Here is a 22,192-nt window from a genome sequence, read left to right as displayed (position 1 = left end):
TGTAAAGGTCAAGTAAAATGTAGATGAAATAGAGAAGATAGCAATATGGAATAAGATAAAGTTAAAATATGTATAAATAGTAAATATTAAGACAGGATCAAGAGAGCTGTAAAAAGAGTTTATGTATATAATTTTTTTTCTTTAATTTATATGCTGCCCTTCTTCGGAGACTCAGGGCAGCTTACAATGCGTTAAGCAATAGCCTTCATACTTTTGTATATTTATACAAAGTCAGCTTATTGCCCCCACAAACTGGGTCCTCATTTCACCTACCTTTGAAAGGATGGAAGGCTGAGTCAACCTTGAGCCTGGTGAGATTTGAACTTGCAGTAATTGCAAGCAGCAGATGTTAATAACAGTGCTTTAGTCCACTGTACTACAGGCTCTTCCATACAAATGTTGTATGTTTGTATTTTGTTTTAATGTGTTTACAATAAAAAATTTAAAATTAAAAAAAGAAAAGAAAATAAGACCCGGTAGATAGATAGATAGATAGATAGATAGATAGATAGATAGATAGATAGATAGATAGATAGATAAGCAGGCAGCAGGCAGGCAGGCAGACAGACATAATTCATCACACAAAACATAGAAGAAATGCTAAGGTGGCACAAATATACACAGAACAACTCATTGCTATCTTTTTAGCCATCAAATTTATTATACTGCCCCCTCCAGTAGACTCTGGATCGCTTACAAAATAAAATACTACATTAAAACAATGAAAAACACAGACAAAACAAAACAAGATGGCCCTGAATAAAAACAACTATTAAAACAAAGCATGACAGCACCTTCCCCCCCCACACACACACATAGAGTACATTAACCCAGGCCCGGGATCAAAGCCAGGTCTTCATCTGTCATCAGTGTGTATACCCAGATAGCCTGGAAATTAATTCCTCCTTCCTCATGTCAAAAGAAGTATAAATACAAATTATTTTTCTGGTGCTCTTATTTGTTGGAAAATATTCTTAACAAGGTGTATCTTTAGTACAGTTTTTTAAAAAAGAAAAGAATGATCTAATGTGAAAGGAAAAGAAAGACACTGGGTACAAGAGCAGAATATATTTCTGTATAGTAGTAATATTCATATAATTAATTATAAAGAGTGAAGTAAGGTTATATCACTACTTTTTTGGAAGAGTCGTAGCATCTGCATTTTGTATATACCATATTTTTTGGAGTATAAGACACACCTTTTTCCCCGTAAAAAAGGCTGAAAATTTGGGTGTCTTATATTCCGAATGTAGCTTTTCTTCAGCCCTAACGAGGCGCTAACAAGGCACTAGTGAGCAATCTTCCCAGCTTTGCCTGCTCCCTCTCCGCTGAGCTTTAACGAGGCGCTAGTGAGTGAAATGATCTCCATGCTTTGTTCCGACTCTCAGCTGTTCTTTAGAAGCTTTTTTTCAGCCCTAACTAGGTGCTAGCCGAGTGAAGCGATCTCCTCCCGGGCTTTGCCTGCTTTTCTCATTGCTGCTTCCTCTCAGCTGTGCCTTAGAAGCTGTTTTTTTTATCTCCAAGCAGTGAATAAAAAAACAGCAAACTAACGTGCTGAAGCTGACCAGACTAAGGACGGTAGCCAGATGAATATCTGGTAGGCAGATTTTTTTTATTATTATTTTCCTCCTCAAAAACTAAGCTGCATCTTATACACCGGTGTGTCTTATACTCCGAAAAATACTGTACATTCCGTCTTTATCTCTAGACAAGGGCAGATTTCCCCATTTTAGGATTAAGATGTCATACCATTTTAATACTTACACTTGCTTGCTTCATATTTTTCCTTTTATTACTCAAGCTGCCTCTACATATTTTATACTGGTCTCCTCTAGACCCGAATAACTGCCTTTCCATCCTGAGGAGGACCCAATTACTGGCTTACTCAGTGCATAATTAACACCCTACAATTCAGTATTTGTGACATATTAACAAGTTCTAAACATGCTTCTTTCTGTTACCATGATTGATACCTGACAGCTTTTTGCTATGTGTCTTGTTTGGTCTTCTTCATTGCTTTTAATAAAGTTTTCTTTTGATATTTTTCTAGAGCTTTCTTAGGTACTTCCTGTCTGGAACTGGATCTAGGGGCTAACTCTAGGCATAGGGTCCTCTGCTTGGAAATTATAATTCCAATCTTTATTTTATTTCTCTATGGTATGTCATCCCTCTAAAGCTTAGCTGAAATCAGATTTTAATTCAAAATCAAACTGTTGATGTGTCCAAAAGTAGAAAATCTAATGTGCTCAGGATTAAGCAAATCATCTGAATGACAGTAATGGAAAACCCATTGCTTGGTCTGTAACAATTATTTTAGGCTATAAAACTGAGAAGTGTAATTTTTGTGCATTAGCCATAAAACTATGGAGCTCAAAAAAAAAGGGGGGGGGAGGATACTTCTGAATTTCTCTGTAGATCTTCAGTTCAAATGCTTTATTTTATTTTCAATTACACAACTTTCTTATTCTTTCTGTTCTTTCTTATTTTTGAATTTTGAATATACACTTTCCCTTGAATTTTTCATTTCATTTTCTCCCATTTTGCCATCAACAGGGTTTATTTGTATATTCTTAGAATTGACAAACTAGTAACTGGTTTTTAATAAATATATTAGGACAGCAATACTGCTAGCAATAGCCCTTAGGTGAAACAGTACTTCTCTCCATATCTCCCTCAGTCCATAGAACAAGAGTGATAATGATGACCCACTATATAACAATAAAGGCAAGAGGCAGGAAAGGGCTCATGGAACCAGGGGCAGGTTTCAAAACCTGTTGCTACCGGTTCGCTTGTGGGTGCACGCACACTCACACGCAACACTTCTGCGCATGCACAAAAGCATCTGGGCAGGTGGGCAAAGCCTCTCACCGCTGCCGCCACTACCGGTTTGCCCAATCCAGGGCGAACCGGTAGCAACCCACCACTGCATGGAACCACTAAGAATCTTACTGAACTGAGCAAAGAAATATTGATAAATGCAGATGAAAACATTAATGCAAATACAGAATATTGATAAATGCAAATGAACTACATTTAAATTCAAATCTCACAATGAAGAAACATGTGGCCAGCTGATATATTCTCTGTCTTTGGAAATCTCTTCCCACCTCTAGAGGTGTATATAGTCCCCACTCTGCTAGCTGTTCATGGCTATTTTATTTCCACATGCCTTTGATCCTACTTCTCTGAAAACTGGGGCCAAATATGGAGAGATAGACAGAGGGGGAGACAGGGAGAAGGAGAGGAAGAGGGAGAGGGAGGGAGGGAGAGATGAGATATATTGTAGATACAGTATAATGTTTTAAAATTTTGTACTTGCATGCTACACAGAATTCTTTAGAACAAGTTAGAAATATTGTTAATTAATAAAATAGTAAATGTTAACCACTGTGAAGCAAGTCTGAGTCTTCTGTTCCTTATTATAGTTCTTTCTGTTTAAATTAGTATGGGCTGTATGGACAGGCTTCTACTACCCTGTATAACAGAGACTTTCCTTATAATGCTGCCCTTTTCACCTTGCTGTTGCTGGCTGCTTTTTTTGGAATAAGTAGATACTGTGAGAAGGAGAATTGACTAGTCTACATCTTGCCCTCTGACTCTGACAGATCTCTATGAACTGAGTTCAATTCTAGTTAAATCCTCCATTCAATTTGGATTATAAATTCAATGCAATGGTTGGAATAGAATTGATTTGATTAAAAAATTCATGCCTGCATGTGTGAAAAAAGTCCAAATCAGTCAATTTGGAGACATTTAATTCAATGCAATGATTTATGTTGTTGCTTTGATGTAAGAGTTCAAATCTTTGAACCAAAGCTTCACAGGGTCTTACCTTCTGGAAATAAATATGAAAAGAGAACTGACAGAGAAATATATAAAGGAACCATGGCAACCATGACAAAGAATAAAGAGAATAGAAGAAGGCAGTTGACTGGAAACATCTTGTCTGGAGACTCATCAAAACCTGAGCCTTGGAATTAGGTTCTACTACCAAACTAGAACTGAATCAACTAAAACTGAAAGACAAACAGACATTTCCCCCTCTTGCAGACTTTACAATGAAGCCATGGCTTGAATTATTCACTCCATCCATATTTTTTTTCAAATTGCACACTCCCTTAGCTGTCCTCAGGAAAAATAATATCCTGTACTTGTCAAATAAAAACATGATTATCATGATGTTGCCTCATAAAAGGAAGGCATTTCTGCCTCCCTGGTCCCCACTCTAACAATATTTCAATACCTCAACTACGAGAGAGTTCAGATACAATAGAGAAATCAACTAAGAAAACGTCTTTCTTTTTTTTCTCCAGAGGTATTAATTATGCATTTATGCAAGCACATGTATCAGAACTCTCTTTTAAAAATGCCAATACCCTTCCCCCCATTTTTAATTTTCTGATGGTGTTTTGGGGCCTATGATGTTTTGACTGTATTCACTTCGCCTTGGAATGGCTTTTATTATAACAAAATACGAATCTACTGCAGTGGTGAAATTCAAATTTTTTTACTACCTGTTCTGTGGGCGTGGAGTGGTGGGCATGGAGTGACTTTGTGGCCATGGCTTGGTGGGCGTCGCAAGGGAAGGATACGGCAAAATCTCCATTCCCACCCCACTCCAGGGGAAGGATACTGCAAAATCTCCATTCCCATCCTACTCTGGGGACAGCCAGAGATGGTATTTGCCAGTTCTCCGAACTACTCAAAATTTCTGCTACCGGTTCTCCAGAACTTGCTGGATTTCACCCCAATCTACTGGTTATGTTTGATGTAAGAAGTCCATTCAGTGCTATTCAATATTGCAGGGCAAGACTTAATGTCTATTCCTGCCCTGAAGGCCAAAGCCTACATCATGTTAGAGCAGTGTTTCTTAACCTTGGCCAGCTGGCTGGGGAATTATGGGAACTGAAGTCCACACACCTTAAACTTGCCAAGGTTGAGAAATACTACCTTAGAGCATGTGACATTCTAGGTTGATACTAAAAGACTTATTCTTTAAACTGGTCAACTTACTTTTTACTTACATTTGCTTACAACTTTACTTTTAACTTACATTTGCCTGTAACAATCAGTATGGGAAACCCTGACGACTTCAAGGCAAATGGGTTTTGGAGGTTTAGTTGTTGTTTTATTATTGTTTGCTGTACTATTACTCATTTATTTGGAATGGCATCTCTAGGGCACTAACTAAAGCTCAAAGTTACTTGAGGATCTCCAAAACTTTAAAGATAGCCCTTTTTCCTAAACTGTTAAGATGATGAAAAAAATAATTAAATATCACATTTCTGAGGAATTTTAATTATTTAATTTATTTAATTAAATGTAAACATCAATGAAACTATGTAAAATGTAGATTTAGAAGTAACCCCCCCTTTTTTTTCCCCTTTTGCTCAATGCATCCCATCTTTTTGGAGTGCAAGAAACTCTCAAAATGTCACTCTCATATTTAGCAAAAGGGCAACTAGAGTAGTAACGGCAGCTCATTTGGATAGCTTATTGTCCAATTTTTGCAAACTGCTTCTTCATTTCTAGATGGGAATTATAATTCAAATTACAGTTGCTTAAATAAAGCCAAGCCTTTCAAAACCAGAATTAAAAGTGACAATAGTAGGCCAATATTATACTTATATGTAGCCATGCATATGAATATAAACAATGAATTAAGCATAAACCTTAAATATATTCATCAATTTAACCACATTACCAGTGTTAAAAACCATTGGGAGAAGGGTAGGAGATAGATCATGATCCTATAGCAAAATGCAAATGCCACAAATGCGATTCAAGGTGTTGGTCACCACCTTTAAAGAGCTCCATGGCATAGGACCCGGGTATCTTCAAGACCAACTTCTGCCACCAATAGCCTCCCACCTGCCAGTTCGCTCCCACAGAGAGGGTCTCCTCAGGTTGCCATCGGCCAAGTTATGTCGGCTGGCGACACCCAGGGGGAGGGCCTTCTCTGTGGGAGCCCCTGCTCTGTGGAATGAACTGCCCCCGGAAATGCGTAAGATCTCCGACCTCTGGGTATTTCGCTGTGCACTCAAGACCCTGTTGTTCCGCCAGGCCGAGCTATCAATATAATAATTTTAAATTGGGTGTTTTAAATTTCTGGGGTTTTAAATTGAGCCGAATTATTTAATAATTTTAAATAATTTTAATTGATGTTTGTCTTGTGCTTTTAATAGGCTGTACACCGCCCTGAGTCCTTCGGGAGAAGGGCGGTATAGAAATAAAATTATTAAAAAAAAATATTATTAAACATAATTTTGGACCTATTGCTCTTCCACCCTCACTGATCTTTTAGAGTTGTTGTGATAATAAGCAAGGGAGAAACCACACAAGTAGTGTCAGTTCCTTAAGAAAAGGTCTGGCTATAAAAAAGGCAACAAGATTCAGGAAGCAAGTCTCATCAGCTGAAATGTGAAGTGTCAGTTCATGTACACATAGTATTCTAGCTAGCATCGACAGGAAAAATGTCATTATTTCAATCCTGCACTGTAAGTCTTTAGCACTGCAGTCTTAAAATGTTAACTCACATTATATTTTAAAACAAATGTTTTATACCAAGACAACAGAAAACTGGTTTTGTTGCCTTGGGGAATGCCTGAACAGCAGCAATAGAACTCATATAAACAAGGGAATATAGACATGAAAATGAAATTAGATAAATACAATTCTGAATCAAGAAAATATGTTATTATCTGAGAACATGATTCTTTGGATATTGGGATGTGGCTGGTTTCTTTTAAAACAGAAAAAGCCAGAAAAAAACCAATTATTTCTATATTCCATAAAAGATGACAAAAAGCTCCTGCCACTGTGGAGAGCAATCAGTCATTGATGAGATTGACCATTGATTGCCTTTAGTTAGATAATTGAAAACAGACCCCCTCCTCTAAAGGAGAATTGTTTTGACTGCACCTTAGCCTGACATGCGGAATTGATCCCATATGATTTTTCACTGTATTTGTGCAAGACAATAGAAGGACCTGAACATCAGACTCAATTCTCATACTTGGGGGAAAATATGATGTAAGAATTTTATATGCACTATAAAAACAAAGCTGATTTTCCTCAAATTTCACAGGCTAAGCATATATAAAAGAAAATACAAGTCAGGATCCACCACTTCCCTCTTATGTGCACAGACAAAAGCATTTTAACACTAGTAATAAATGATCAAATACCATGTGGGAAGATTGTTTCATGTGTCCCATGGAAATAAACGTACATTTCAGGGACATTTGCACATGAATAAGGTAAAAATAAAGGTTCCCCTCGCACATATGCGCTAGTCGTTCCTGACTCTAGGGGGCGGTGTTCATCTCTGTTTCAAAGCCAAAGAGCCAGTGCTGTCTGAAGACATCTCCGTGGTCATGTGGCCAGCATGACTAAACACCAAAGGCACACGGAATGTCTTAGCCACTGAGCCACCATGTCCCTTTGCGCGGGCACACACACACACACACACACACACACACACACACACACACACACATATATATATATATATATATATATATATATATATATATATATATATATATATATATATATATATGCAAGATGGTGGCCATGACTATTTAATTCAACCCCCCCCTTACTTTTTAATATATCATAAAGGCTTTGATAGTTATAGGTACCATCTTGACTTTTTGACATTACTGAGAATGCCCCCGATATTAATTCATACTTTTCAAATTTTAACTCAGAGTATCATTCTAGACCAGTGTTTCCCAACCTTGGGAACTTGGAGATGTATGGACTTCAGCTCTCAAAATTCCCCAGCATGCTGGCTAGAAAATTCTGGGAGTTGAAGTCCAAACGTGAAGGTTTAGATGTTGAAATGACAAAAGTATATTTTGGATATAAGGAGTGTAAAATAAATCTGACATGGATTTCAACCTTGATCTGCCCACAGTTTAGTAAGTAAATATTTATTTTAGTTTTTGTTTTTGTGAGGAGCAGAAAGACAATACTTGGCAAAAAAAGAGAAGAAGTTTGATTAATAAACAGAAACAAGTAAAACCTTTATTATGGAATGAATGGATATTAGTAAATGGGTCCATTAGCATTGTTCACTGTTCAAAATTCATAAAGAACATGGATGTTAGAAAAATCAAATCTAGTTATTTATTCTATTTATGAATAGCTGCATTTAAACAAATGTTAAAGTAAGTTGCATATAAAGTTCTTTATATTTAGAGAGGTTATAAATGACTTCAGATTTAAGACAACTGTAGGAAAATGGTTTGGGTTAATTCCAATAATTGCTTTATGTCAGCTGGCATTTGTAATAGGTCTTTATGACTTATTATGTCTATTTTAGTTAGCTGATTTTTGAAATTTGCTTACAATATTAATAGGTTAGAACACAAAAGATCAAATCCTCAATTTACAACTCAACACACACAGCATGAAAAATATGATAACATTATGATGCAACATATTGTTGTTCTGAGCTATTGTGACAGCTGTTTGGGGTAAAAGGTAGCTATCCATTTACAAATCAATTAAAAGAAAAATAAACAAAACAGGCATGCAATGTTAGCAAGCCAACAGAAACCAGCAAGCGCCTGCAAATAAATAAATAGGAATCCAAGCAAGATTGTTTGTCTGATTCTAATGCAGGTAATGTAACCCTGAGCTCAGTGATCCAAGAGCAAATTTCCCAGCAGGCTGCCCTTGACAAGCAGGTGTCAGTCAATCATGCACATTTTTGCCTCCCCAAGAGGACAGATGGTCCCAGCCTACTTAGCAATTCCAGCCTCTGTTGTCAGTCCGCACCCCAACTCTGCAACACAGTGCTATAATAAAGATGCTCTGAGATTTGTGTTAATCTGCAGTCTTTGGGGTAAACTGTAAACAAAGTGTGCAGAGTTATTGTTTCTCATTATAAGACTGCCCTCTTATCTTTTTATTCGCCTATGGCATATAGATATCTTTAATAGCCTAGACAGCCAGACTCAGCTTCAGTGCAGATTACTTCCCATCATTTTGAAGCACCAACAAAATTACTTTGTCTGAAGAGGCTTGACCTAATCTGTGTGAGGCTTTGGGAAGAAAGTGAAGCACCGTTAATTCTCTGACAAGAGCAACATCTTAACAGTGTTGCTGTTGTTAAATTTTTAAGCAAACGTATGTTTTATCCTCATTTGTACCTGTTCCCATTTTCCTACACCTATATTCCCCTTTTTCTGAGAGAGGACAGCTTTCTTATCTCTATTTCCTAGATTCAAAAACTAGGCTAGCAAAGTGGAATGTGCGTGTTTGAATGTCATGTTAATAATAATAATAATAATAATAATAATAATAATAATAATAATAATAATAATAATAATAATAATATTATTATGTTAGGTTCACAATTCTGTCTTCACTGTGGTGTGAATCCTTGCTTCTCCCATTAATTCTCTGTACAAAAAGCTCACAAGATTACTTGGGGTGTCTAGAGTATCTGAAATGTTCTTGGGTGTGTTCTTCAATCACTTTTTTAAAAAAATTTTCTCAGCATTTTCATTAAAATATAAACACAACGTACCTTCCACAGCTTTGGGCAATGATACACATACTTGAACACAAAACAACAAAATTTGTCTGTATGCTTCTATTCAATACTTGGAAGAGGGCACAGGAATCTGTATTTTGGCTGTTTCTTGGGAGCTATGAGCCTCTAGGCTGTTCCATGTATTTGATAAAACATTGGGGAAGGAAGATCAGGTGCACTTCAGTCAATTCCTTCTTTCAATCTGTGGCTATGGCTATGAGATCAAGATGTGCTTTTAGAAGCAAGGCCAAGGGACACCTCCACAGATAAAGGGAGGAGAAGGATTCTCTGAACGCTTCACACTTTATAAGTGAAGTTCATATTTTTAGCTGATTTTCTTTTCCAGATACATTGGCAACCTTCAGTCTCAAAAGACTATGGTATTGTGCTCTGGAAAGAGATCCTAAAACAGTATCTGGTGTGACTAAAAATGCCAATTCGAGAGTGGCAATCCCTTCCACACTGAGGGTAGCCCCTAGATTTTGCTGGTTCCGGGACTGCCTCTTTGCCTCAGCCTGCCGAACAAGTGTCTCTTGGAATTGGAGAAGGCCATGCTGCGTCTTTAGCCTCCAAGCTGAACAATCAGAGATCAAGGTTTCCCAGTCGTTAATGTCCATTCCCAAGGCCTTTAGATACAATTACCCAGAGATAACCAGAGCAGGATGAAATGGCTCGTGTGATCAGCTGTTGCTGGGGTGGGGGTGATTTTATTTTATTATATTAATTTCGTCATCTTCAGGCTGGTGTTCTCGGCTTCGTAATTTTCTTTTTTTCTGTTTTTGTCTTTCTCACATAATTTCACAAGAGTTCTCTCACATCAAATTAACAGAATATGATTCTAAATGTCAGGATTTCTGGTTCCTTTTGTTCCTTTTATTCCTCTTGGGCTAGTAGATAATGGTGCCACAAGTGTCCAACATTTGGCCATGTCTTCACATTATACCTATTTTCTTTTTATGAAGCTCTCTCTATGGTTCCTAATGCAAAGAATAATCTCTGGATTAGGTTCTTTTCATGAGGAATTTCTTTGGATAGGATTCTGTATTCAGCTGCAAGTAGTCATTCTGGTAGCCACAACTCTGCCTGAGCTTTAGGATTTTGATATTGTTGGTAAATGCAGAGAAATGGCAAAAATTAAAAGATGCTGCAGAAAAAAAAGAAACAATGGCAATCTCCACTCACATCACTACTTGTAAAGTATCAACATCCTTATTCTGGGTTTGTTTGTTTTTTCCCTTTGGGTCATAAGTACATTGTGTGAAAGAAAAGATACTGAATCCTACCATATGCAGAGAATTCTATGCATTTGCAGGACAATATAACCATGGATGCTCTCAAAACATTGCCTGCAACCAGTATCATTCCGAAAGCTGAAACTGATAAAAGAAGGCTTTTTACTTTTTCCATACCTCTGCCCTGGGAGGAGTGTGCATTCATCCTTAAGTCTCCTACCCTTGGTGCCTAGACTGGAGAGCCAGATTCTGTGCCTTACTCCCTGCCCCCAGCATTCAATTATAGTGAATAGTGAGCTCTGAAAGCAGTTTGCAAAATGCAGCTGGAGAAAACAATGTCAAAAAAAAGAGGGTTTGGGAGCAGCTTGCAAATCCAGTCGTTCATGTATGGTTGGGCTCAGAAGCAACATTCCTGCCTATACACTAGAGATTGAAATGGTGAAAACAAGGAATATTTTCTATTTGTGTAGGCTCCCACACAACTTACATTTTATGACAGCAGGACTCTAAGCTGTGCAGAGAGCCGATATATGGGATACAATAATACACAGAAAGGACAAAACCAAGAGGTTCATCATTTTTTTTTTAGAAAACATTAATCAAATGGCAGGGGACTCCAGCCAAGTCACAAGAGTGAGATTGAAAACTCTATAATTTAATCAATTAACCAATAACTTAATAGATTTGATAGATATTTTTGGTCTTGAAATGCTTATTTGTTCAAAAAAGTAATACCTTAAATCTTAAACTGTCATATAAATCATATGAAGAAATCTAAGAACATTCATAAAATTGCTCAGAGGTGAGCTATATGTGCACATTGGAACTTGTGCAGTTAGAAGTTGCCAAATTCAGCTGAATGGCTACTGAAATACTAAAAACTTTCTTCCGTTGCAGATTGATAGCAGGATTCTTCATCATGATGACTACCATTGTATTTGCAGAAGGATACCTCATCAATTTCTGTGGCATGGTTATTAGAAATGCCTTTTGGTTTTGGTTTCTCTTCAAAAATTTTATGAAAAAAATGTCATTCCCACCTCCGTTCTCAATGGTAATATTATCTTGTAAGTAGATAATCCATATATGTCAAAGTTTTAGTACAATCTTCAAAAATTGGCTGCTCATCATCAATAATGTACAAAAAAAGTTGTGTGTTGATGGTCATTTAACTGTTCAGATTAATATTAGTACATAATCAATATGTGACACACATTTCATATTTTATGTATTTTGTTGCAGGCCAGCTAGCATCAATCCCTCTTGGAAAGTATACTGAGAATTCTCTTCTTTTGGCTTCAGATTATCATTAGCAGAGAGAGAAGCAGACTGACCGGTTGGGCTTCAGCCTAGAATCTTTGGAGTCCTTGGTGCTTTCTGAGTTTGGCTTACAGCCATTTCATTATCTGACCAGTGGTCAGATCTTCAGTGGTAGAAGGCAGTGGGGTTTGCTCTCTGTTTATATACAGTAGCTTGGCTCGTCAGAGCTGGCAGAGTGTTGTGTACTCCTTGGTAGTCCCTTAATTAGGCTATTGTTTATTGCTTGATTGTTTGTCTGAGTCTTGCTTTGTGCTTTCTATTCTACCTCTTCTCTTTCCTACAATCTTTCTGCTGGAGTTCTACATCTTCCTCAAGGGTGGAAGAATGGCTCTGAAGTTGCTCTAGATTCCACTAAATAAAACAAAATAATTTAAATCATTGCTTTTAATGTTATATAAGTCCTATTGCAAAGTAAAGCATGTTGTATCAGCTGTATCAGCTACCAATGCAAATGTCTAAGGCAATTACTGTGTCTTTTCAGTGATAGGTTTATTATCAGCTTAGGATGCAATTGTGAAATTAATTTGAAATTGATATATTATTGTATTTTAATTATTTATTTTGTAATAAAATCATTAAAATAATTTAATAATAATATTTATCCATTTGACTAATTAGATTTGCCTTTATTCTGTTCATAATACATTTTAAGTTCCTTGTTATAATATTATTTGACTGTTCCAATATCATTCTCCCCCCTCTGCCTCATACACACGCACACCAGACATACACATTAGTCTACGCTACTCTACTCTACTCTACTCTACTCTACTCTACTCTACTCTACTCTACTCTACTCTACTCTACTCCACTCTCAGTCTTTATTTCTCCTTGCAGCCAAACCTTTCACAACAATAACTAGAGCACACTGGCTCCCTTAAAAAAGTGATTCCTAATATTAGGTACTATAATTATATTCCTAACTCCATCAATTCTTTACAAAAGGTTTTCCATCTTCTTGCTGAGCAGATTCTAAGAAAAGTAAAACTGCCAAGACTGGCTTGTTTTAAAAGCATGCCCAAATCTTTACCTTTTTTCCAGAATATTCTGTTATGAATAATATATTTTCACTATCAATTTAAGAAGGGAAATCAACATGATATTCTTTCCCAAACCAAGGAGTCAAGTGGTAAATATTGTATAACTTTTCCAAGGGACTTGCAGATTTATGTTGTTTTGTTTTAATTCCATGGTTTGGCCATTCTCTTCAACCTCAATATGAAATTCACATTATGAATCCAAACAGGAAAAAAAATCAGAAAAGGTAGTTAGCATGTCATCTGCAAATCTTTTATACTCCTATTGGTTGCTTTCTGAGCTACAATCCCCATTAATGAGTTCTCTTGGCAGAGAGAGGGATGGGCAGGGAGGACAGATAGCATCCAGCAATATTTTATTTGTCACTCAGTGTAGAACTGAACTGGCATAGCTGCTTGCTTTAATCAAGTAATTTATTATCTAACATGCTTTTAAAATGTTGGCTGCTGTATTCTTATCATCAGTTAGGACTAAAGCATGTTGCAGGTATGGTAAAAAGATTCAAGTTGGCATCCATGACTATGACTGAAGTGCCATCTGGTTTTTAGGGCATCACACACTATGCCCTGTGGAATACCAGTCCTGTAAAGATCTGAATGGCTCCAATCCTCCCTGCCTTTTCAGAAAGCTCTTAAGACCTGACTTTTTCACCGAGCACTGTCTCTCTTTTACTTCTCCTAACAGGCCCCTCTCCCATCAGTCACTGCTGGTCAGTTGCTATTCTCCAGTTCTTTAAATTGGGATAGATTTGAACAACTAGTAAGCAATAGGCAAAGGCAGAAAACCAGTTCGGATGAACTAGACTTTTCTACTACCTAAAGCAAAATTGCCCTGAAAAGCGGTGTCCAGGGAAGAGAGGAAGGGGCATGCTTACATTAGCATGATGCATTCAGAAGGAATCAGGATGATTGCTACCCTATGGAGCACCAATGACAGAACTAGTGGTCAATCAAGCAAGTCAGAAATACTCACAGTTAAGATACAGCAATTTGTTACCTGTTGAAGGGGAGTAAAAGAATGACTTAAGACAGCCTCAGATACAACTGGGGGATGAGAAAAAGACAACAGCATGACAGGGCAGGGGGAAAAAAAGCTTGTCAGGACATGTTTATGCAAGTAGGGAAAACCCTAAAAGCATAGGATGAAAACAATTTGGCCATACAGGGGAAATATAGTACACACTGAAAGTCACTTGTTATGATCTTCCAAGAGGGATGAAAGGAAACTTCACAGTCCATTGACGTCCCTTGGGTATGAATAAAATCTGAAAACCAAAGCGAGTTTAATTTTACCATAACATAGGAATTACATTAGTTATTCAGCTCAGACAATTTAGCTAGCTTCATATTTTGCTTAATTGCAAATTCTGAGAAATTGAAAGAAACTTGTATTGCAATAAAATGTATCCCCGATATTGTGCTTTTTAGAAATCAGTGAATTGGTATCTGTACCTTTTCTGCCATGTTGTCTGAATCCCTTCATCAATTTCAACTTCACTGTTATCTATCACTGTAAAGTCACCGCAGATATTATGGCGCCAGCTTATCTGTTACTATTACAGCTGGGGGATTTATATGGAGTAAAGTCTATTTATAAAGCTCTTTGTATGACTGTTCAGTGCCTTCCAATAAATATTTCTTTCCCTGTTACTCCTTCATGTGCCCCTAGATATTCTTTTGCTGTTTGTTACACCCAAATGTCTATTGAAAAACGAACTCTTGGGTTGTGTTCCTAAAAATTCAAAAGTAGACCCAAGGCATTAATCATATGGCAAAATATCTCTGAAACTGGATGAGAGAAACCAAATTCTTAGTAGTTTGATGAACATCCAAGCAGATTAAGATACAAGGGGTGAATGAAAAGGGCCTTTGTTCTGATACTTAAATTGGACATTTCTTTTTTTTACAATTCCATATGCAGCTTTCATTGTCCTTCACTTTTTCACTACCCTACAGGAGAGATGGTAGATTAATTAGTTTAAATTGCATTAATCTACAACTTCTGGATCAATATTTGGCTTAAAACAACTTCAAATGATTTCCTTTTTAAAATTTTGGACTTCTTTTTAGTAGAAATTACATCCCCAAAGTACAAAATAGGAAAAGTGGCATGTCATAATGTATATAATTAGGAAAAATTATGAAGTGCATGTGGGGAAATGGTCTCCATAAATACATGTGCATTTTTGTGAAGTTTCCTTTATTAGGAACCAATTGCAAATTGAATGGATTGAATTCATGGCTACACTCATGCAGAACAAGGGAAGACAGACTGATTTGCTGAACCTTATATCATTAGAACCTTATTATAAATAATAAAAATTAGACCAAAATCCCTTTTGACAACTGATTTTCTACATACAAAGAGTAAAGAATACAAAGTTCAGCCATTATAATCCCCTATGACTTTTCAGATCATGCACATCTGGAAAGATGGGTGCACTGATAAAATCCATGGAGCTAAATAATGCATATGCATTCTGGAAAATAACAAAATTGTCCCAATCTCTGCTGAACCTGTAAGATTGCATGTAAGATATTCTATGATGCCTAGAAGGAGCAAGGCAGCCCACTTGTAACAATAGGAGAGTTGCATTTTAAGCGTTCTTATTCTTAAGATTCTTGAACAAGCACATGTACCTGTGTACGCATACATATTCAAAATTATGCTCTCTAAAAATTCTAGTCCACTTGCTGAGGTTGTTTTCTTGCCAGTAATTTGTCCTCTATCAGTTTTAAAATCAAGTAATCTTTCCTCTGCTACAAGTATGCAGGCTTTCAGTTTCCCTAATGAATAGCCAAAACAATTACTGATTCTTGTCAAGGAAGAGACTAGTGGAAAAACATTCTTGATGTGTTTATATTTTCCTTGCACTGAAACTAATGCTGAGTTATTATAGAGGAGATCAGTAGTTCCAGCTTAACCCCAGCGTGATCATGAGTATTTTAGTACAGGAGTACAACCTACCCCTCGCTAACAGCTAACACGCTCATGACAGTGGTGGGATAAAAAAAAAATTACTATTGGTTCTGTGGGTGTGGCTTGGTGAGCGTGGCATGGCTTGGTGGGCGCGGCAGGGGAAGGATACTGTAAAATCTCCATTCCCACCCCACTCCAGGGGAAGCTTATTGCAAAATTCCCATTTCCTCCCAATCAGCTGGGATTCGGGAGGCAGAGAATAGGTGAGGGCGGGGCCAGTCAGACGTGGTATTTGCCGATTCTCCGAACTACTCAAAATTTCCACTACTGGTTCTTCAGAACTGGTCAGAACCTGCTGAATACCACCTCTGGCTCATGACCATTAAACTCACTGGTGGGGTGGTGAAAAGCTGAGCATTTCCCTTTCTTTTTTGGCAAGTTAATTGATAGAACAGTGCAGTGATGGATCTAACTTTGGCTTTGGGGTTTTGTTTTTAACCAGTTAAAATTAAGAACTTTCCTTAAATAGCCCAAATGACAGAGATGGAAAAGGTAAATCTAAGTTATGTTCTTTCTTCTTTATTTTGCTAGCCCATGAAGGGTAAAGAAGCAGGGGAATCTGCCAAGCAGGGATCATAAAAAAAAAACCTGGGTCCATAGCAAACCATCTTTTCTTCTGTCTGTTTTAAATCATGTTTAAGCTCTGCCACATCTTGCTGGATCAGCTCCAAGACTTGTTCTTGATCCAGGATCTCTTTTCACAGATTAGTAGAAGAATCTTCCTCCACCATCTTTCGCAGCTCAGCAGACAGAGACAGAGCTGGAGTTAAGCTAATTGTTGAACGTTTAGGTCTAATTTGCATTCCTACAGCTCATTAAAAGCAAAATAATATGTAATGAAAAGTTTTATTTAACCAGATCAAAGTCTTTGTCCCCACAGTCTGATAATTTGAAGGTTGAAGACACTTTTATCAGGAGAGGCGAGAGACAAGCGCTGACAGCAGAACATCAGACCACTACAATGGCCAAAGAGGGGAAGAAAGGGACTGAAAACTGGAAAGGGATTTCTTGCAAACAGATTAATAACTGCTTAAGGTGGCTTCATTTCCAGTTTATTCTTCAGTTTACACAAGGCAAGCAGCTAAAAGCTGCTGAATGGAAAAGCTCTGAAAAAGGAAAGAATAAGTTTCCAGCATTAAAGTCTATGCTGTTCTGGTTTTTTTCTTTTTCTTTTTCAGAATCCTCCATTTCCCCAAAGGATTAAACAAAAAATGAGCCTATATGCTAGGCATTTGGGATATATGCTTGTCAAAAAACAGGATTATTTCAGATGCCGAGCATTTTGTTATTTTTTTATCTCCTTTTCTCTGTGTCCTTCTGAAATAGCTGGCTACTAACTAGCAAAAAAGGATTATAAGGGGTCAAAATGCTTTTCCCTTCATGCTTTTCCCTTCATCACTATGAACCTTGCACCACAGCATAACAAAGACTGTGGAATTAGCTTTACAAAACTGATATTATACTTACTAGTCTAGAAGAGATATGTAATAAGGAGAATAAATGTGTTCCCCCCCCCCAAGATTTGAATGTTCCCTAGCCAATTTCCATTTTTTAAAAAAATAGTCCAGTTGCTTCAGTTTCATCATGTCAAATGCAGAGGCACAAATCTGATCTCTCCACTGTATTATGTATGTGTCTGCTGTTTTTCTTTACCTACTAGAAGTGGTGACAGTACAAAGACATTAAACCAAAGTCTTCTGAGTACTGGTGATTCCAGGAGATCGTAAGAGATAACCTCCAGTGATGATTACAGTTTTCTGAAGCACAGCTAGATAGATAGATAAAGATAAACAGAGATGATAGATAGATGATAGATAGATAGATAGATAGATAGATAGATAGATAGATAGATAGATAAACAGATAGATAGATATGAGAGAGAGAGAGAGAGAGAGAGAGAGAGAGAGAAATAGAATAGAGATAGAGATAGAGATAGAGATAGAGATAGAGATAGTTTATTAGTAAACATAAACTAATGAAACCAAGTCTGTGAGTAATGAAACCACTGTGATTTTCATGAAAGAATTTTTTTTTAAAAAAAAAAACCAAGGCACAGCAGGAAAGCAAGTTCACTTTCAAACCTGGAAATTGGCCAGATAACTTTTGGTGCATCATTTTCTTTCAACACATCCCACTGGCAGTTGTTATGGAGAAAAAGGAGGCAGGACTGTTATGTGTTTCACCTTGAGTTGTACATAATAAAGGCAGGATAGACAATAAATCTAATAATTAACAAATATAGGAATATGAAAAAAAAAAAACGCTTTTTACATAGCAATTTATGTTTACAAATTACTTTCATGCAAAATTTCCTGTATCTCATGCTCATGAGGTCACGCTGCCATAAATGTATTAGATTTTAAGATGCCACATCACTTCTTTTTAATACAAAGGCTACTTATTATTTATTTAGTAAATGTATAGGCTGCCCATCTCATATTCATGACGTTAGGCAGCTCATAATTAAAACGGACTAAAAACAGTAAAAAAAACAACAACCAGAATTTTAAAAAACAAAAATAACATAAATATAGCAGCTAAGAAGACTCACAACCACTATACTGTATACCACATGCCATCTTGATTTCTCAAACACATGAAGGGAACCTAATAGCAAAAGAACCCAAAACTCATTATCACAGCACAGTCAGAGGCATAAAAAGCAAATTCTACAATATTTTCCCAATCTCATATCCTGAATTTATTTGTTTACAGCAGTGTAAAAATGAGTACTTGCATAAAAGTAACTTGTAAACATAAATTGCAATAATCTTTTCAACAGAAGAACTGTCAGGTCCAAATTACGATTATTTATTATTTCTGATCATCGCACAGTCAGCTAGATGTTCAGACTAGGTTTGGCATTTTTGTCTACCTATCGAGTCCTTACCAAGGACCTGGGATAGGCAAATCTGGATGTTTGATGGTGTTACGTATATCGCTGCAAAATGGAAACTGTTCCAAGTAAAGCTGCCTTCGGCAATTGACTGGATGGAAAATTTGTCAATGCCTATAGTGTTCAAGTGGTGTTCCAGTTGTTTGGGATTGCACCAAGGCATTATTATTGTTGTTGTTATTGTTGTTATTATTATTTATTGGTTGCACAGTCAGCCAGATGTCTAGACTGGATTTGGCATTTTTATCCATCTATTGAAACCTTCCTAAGGAAATGGGATAGGTAGATGTTGTTTGATTGTGTTAAAGGTATTTTGTAGAATGTATGCAGTTCCAAGCAAAACTGTCTTTTGTAATTAAATGACGGTGATTTTGTCAATGCTGATGGTGTTTAAATAATACTCCAGTTGTTTTGAAATTGCACCAGTGGTGGGTTGTCCCCGGTTCGGTCCAGTTCTATAGAACCAGTAGACCAGTAAACCAGTCCGGTTCTATAGAACCAGTAAATTAGTAAAGTCAGCAGGAGGCTCCGCCAACCCGCCATGACGTCATCATGGATGATCTGTGCATGCGCAGAACATGTGTGTGAAGTGAAGCGAGCGTGCGCGCACTCCCATTGTGAACCGGTAGTAAAGGTAAGTAGAACCCACCCCTGAATTGCACCCAAGGTGTCCATTACTGTTATCAGTAGTACTATCTTTGTTTTCTTTTGGCACAATCATTCTATTTGCTGGTCTTTGCATTTTGTGATTTTCTCCAGTTCTTTCTCTTCTATTCTTCTGTCTCTACATATTGTAATGTGAACTATCGAGACTGTTTTGTGTTTCTTATCAACAGTTGTTAAGTAAGTCTGGGATGTTATGTGGCAAGTACTTGATTAATTCTAAAGTCCCAGAACACTTTAGCTTCTTCGTTATCTATTACTTTGTCTATTTTCTAATCTCATAGTTCTTGCTTGCAGGCAAGTGATATTTCTTGCAGATATTCCAAGCACCATTATTGCTAATCTGTCATGCCATTATTTGAAGTCAGTCTATGCAATCTTCTTGCAGCAATTAAGTAGGTGGTCCACTATTTATTCAACTTCTTTGCATAGGTGGCATTTGTTGTCTGTTGCTGTCTTCTCAGTTCTGGCTTTGTATGCATTTATTGTTAAGTCTTGGTGTTGTGCAATCAGAATTAACCCTTCTGTCTCTTTTTTTTTTTTTTTTTTTTACTGTTCTTAGCTGTTGCCAGATCGTGTTATCTGCCTTGCCTGCTATTTTTTAAATACTGGCCATGTAATTATTTCCCTTGCCATGTCTCTTCTATTTCTCATTTTGTTTTTATTGTAGGCCAGTTTGGTCTCTCTAGTATTCAGTAAACCTTCCAGGGATGCTAGCTTCACTGGATCTTTTTCAATGTTCTTCAGATACTCAACTGGTGACCTTTCTTCTTCTTCTTTTTCTTCTTCTTCAACTGTCTGGTATACTGTCCAGTATTGCAAGCTAATTTTGCTGAATGCTGACTACCAAAGTTGAGCAGTTCGAGTCTCACTGGCTCAAGGTTGATCAGCCTTCCATCCTTCCAAGATCGGTAAAAAGAAGACCCAGACGGTTGGGGGCAATGTGCTGACTCTGTAAAACTGTTTAGAGAGGGCTGTGAAGCACTGTGAAGTGCTTTATAGGTCTAAGTGTTAGTGTTATTGCTATTGCTACTTGTACCAGTATAATTCCCTCCTATTTTCCTTGGTAAGTAGAGTCTGTCAATGTCACTATGTGGATGAAAAGTATGATATATTGTCATTATTTTTCTCAACTTCTTATCTCAAGCTTTTAATTCTGCTTGAGTCCAGACCACTATTCCAGCTATGTGTCTAATGACTGTAATTGTCCAGGTATTAATTGCCTTGATGGAATTTCCTTCACTGAGTTTGGACTTTAAGATTTTCTTCATTCTCATGATATAGTCACTTGTAACCTTGCCATAATTCAATGCCATTTGTGATTTAATTTTCGTTTTGAAGCAGTGAGCATCACTGGTGTCAAAAAATAGTATTTAAAAAAAATTAAAATGGTCAGAAGCCCATAAAATCACCAAAGTGTGTTATATTTTAGCAATCAGATGATCACACTTGAAGTTTCATAAGGATAGTGGATTTCATAAGGATATCACGTGAAGTGTTAATACCATTTTATAATGCCTTGGTAAGGCCACACTTGGAATACTGCATCCAATTTTGATTGCCACGATGTAAAAAAGATGTTGAGACTCCAGAAAGAGTGCAGAGAAGAGCAACAAAGCTGATTAGGGGACTTGAGGATAAAACATATAAAGAACGGTAAGAGCCAAGGTGGTGCAGTGGTTAGAGTGCAGCACTGCAGGCTAATTTAGCTGACTGCTGGCTGCAGTTCGGCAGTTCAAATATCACTGACTCAAGGTTGATTCATCCTTACATCCTTCTGAGGTCAGTAAAATGAGGACCCAGATTGTTGGGGGCAATATGCTGACTCTGTAAACTGCTTAGAGAGGGCTGTAAAAGCACTATGAAGCGGTATATAAGTCTAAGTGCTGTTGCCAGAACTGGATATGTCTAGTCTTATGAAAAGAAGGACTAGGGGTGACATGATAGCAATGTTCCAATATCTCAGGAGTTGCCACAAAGAAGAGGGTGTCAAACTATTTTCCAAAGCACCTGAGGGTAGAATAAGAAGCAATGAATGGAAACTAATCAAGGAGAGAAGCAACTAAGGATAAATTTCCTGACGGTTAGAACAATTAATCAGTGGAATGACTTGCCTCCAGAAGTTGTAAATGCTCTAACACTGGACATTTTAAAGAAGAGATTAGATAACCATTTTTCTGAAGTGGTGTAGGGTTTCCTGGCTAAGCAGGGGGTTGGTCTAGAAGACCTCTAAGGTCCCTTCCAACTCTGTTATTCTAAATTCTAGTAGTATCTTGCATTATCTTGATGAGGCTGTCAGGTTTTAGCTATTATCTTTTTTTTTTAATGAACCTAGAACAGCATGGTATCCTAGTGATAAAGACACATATCTCCCACTCAGAAGATTGTGAATTCAATCCTAGGTAGCAGCAGATGTTTCTCTCCTAGGATGCAAATATATATATGCTCCTGGAAGCATGAAGCCGAGAACACCAGCCTGAAGATGACGAATGAGACTTCGTCGAAACGTCGCCAAGA

Source organism: Pituophis catenifer, unplaced genomic scaffold, assembly GCF_029215685.1.
Source record: "Pituophis catenifer annectens isolate HBS135680 unplaced genomic scaffold, rPitCat1.0.hap2 SCAF_1, whole genome shotgun sequence".
In the NCBI taxonomy this organism is placed as follows: domain Eukaryota; kingdom Metazoa; phylum Chordata; class Lepidosauria; order Squamata; family Colubridae; genus Pituophis; species Pituophis catenifer.
Note: the sequence above shows the minus strand (reverse complement) of the source record.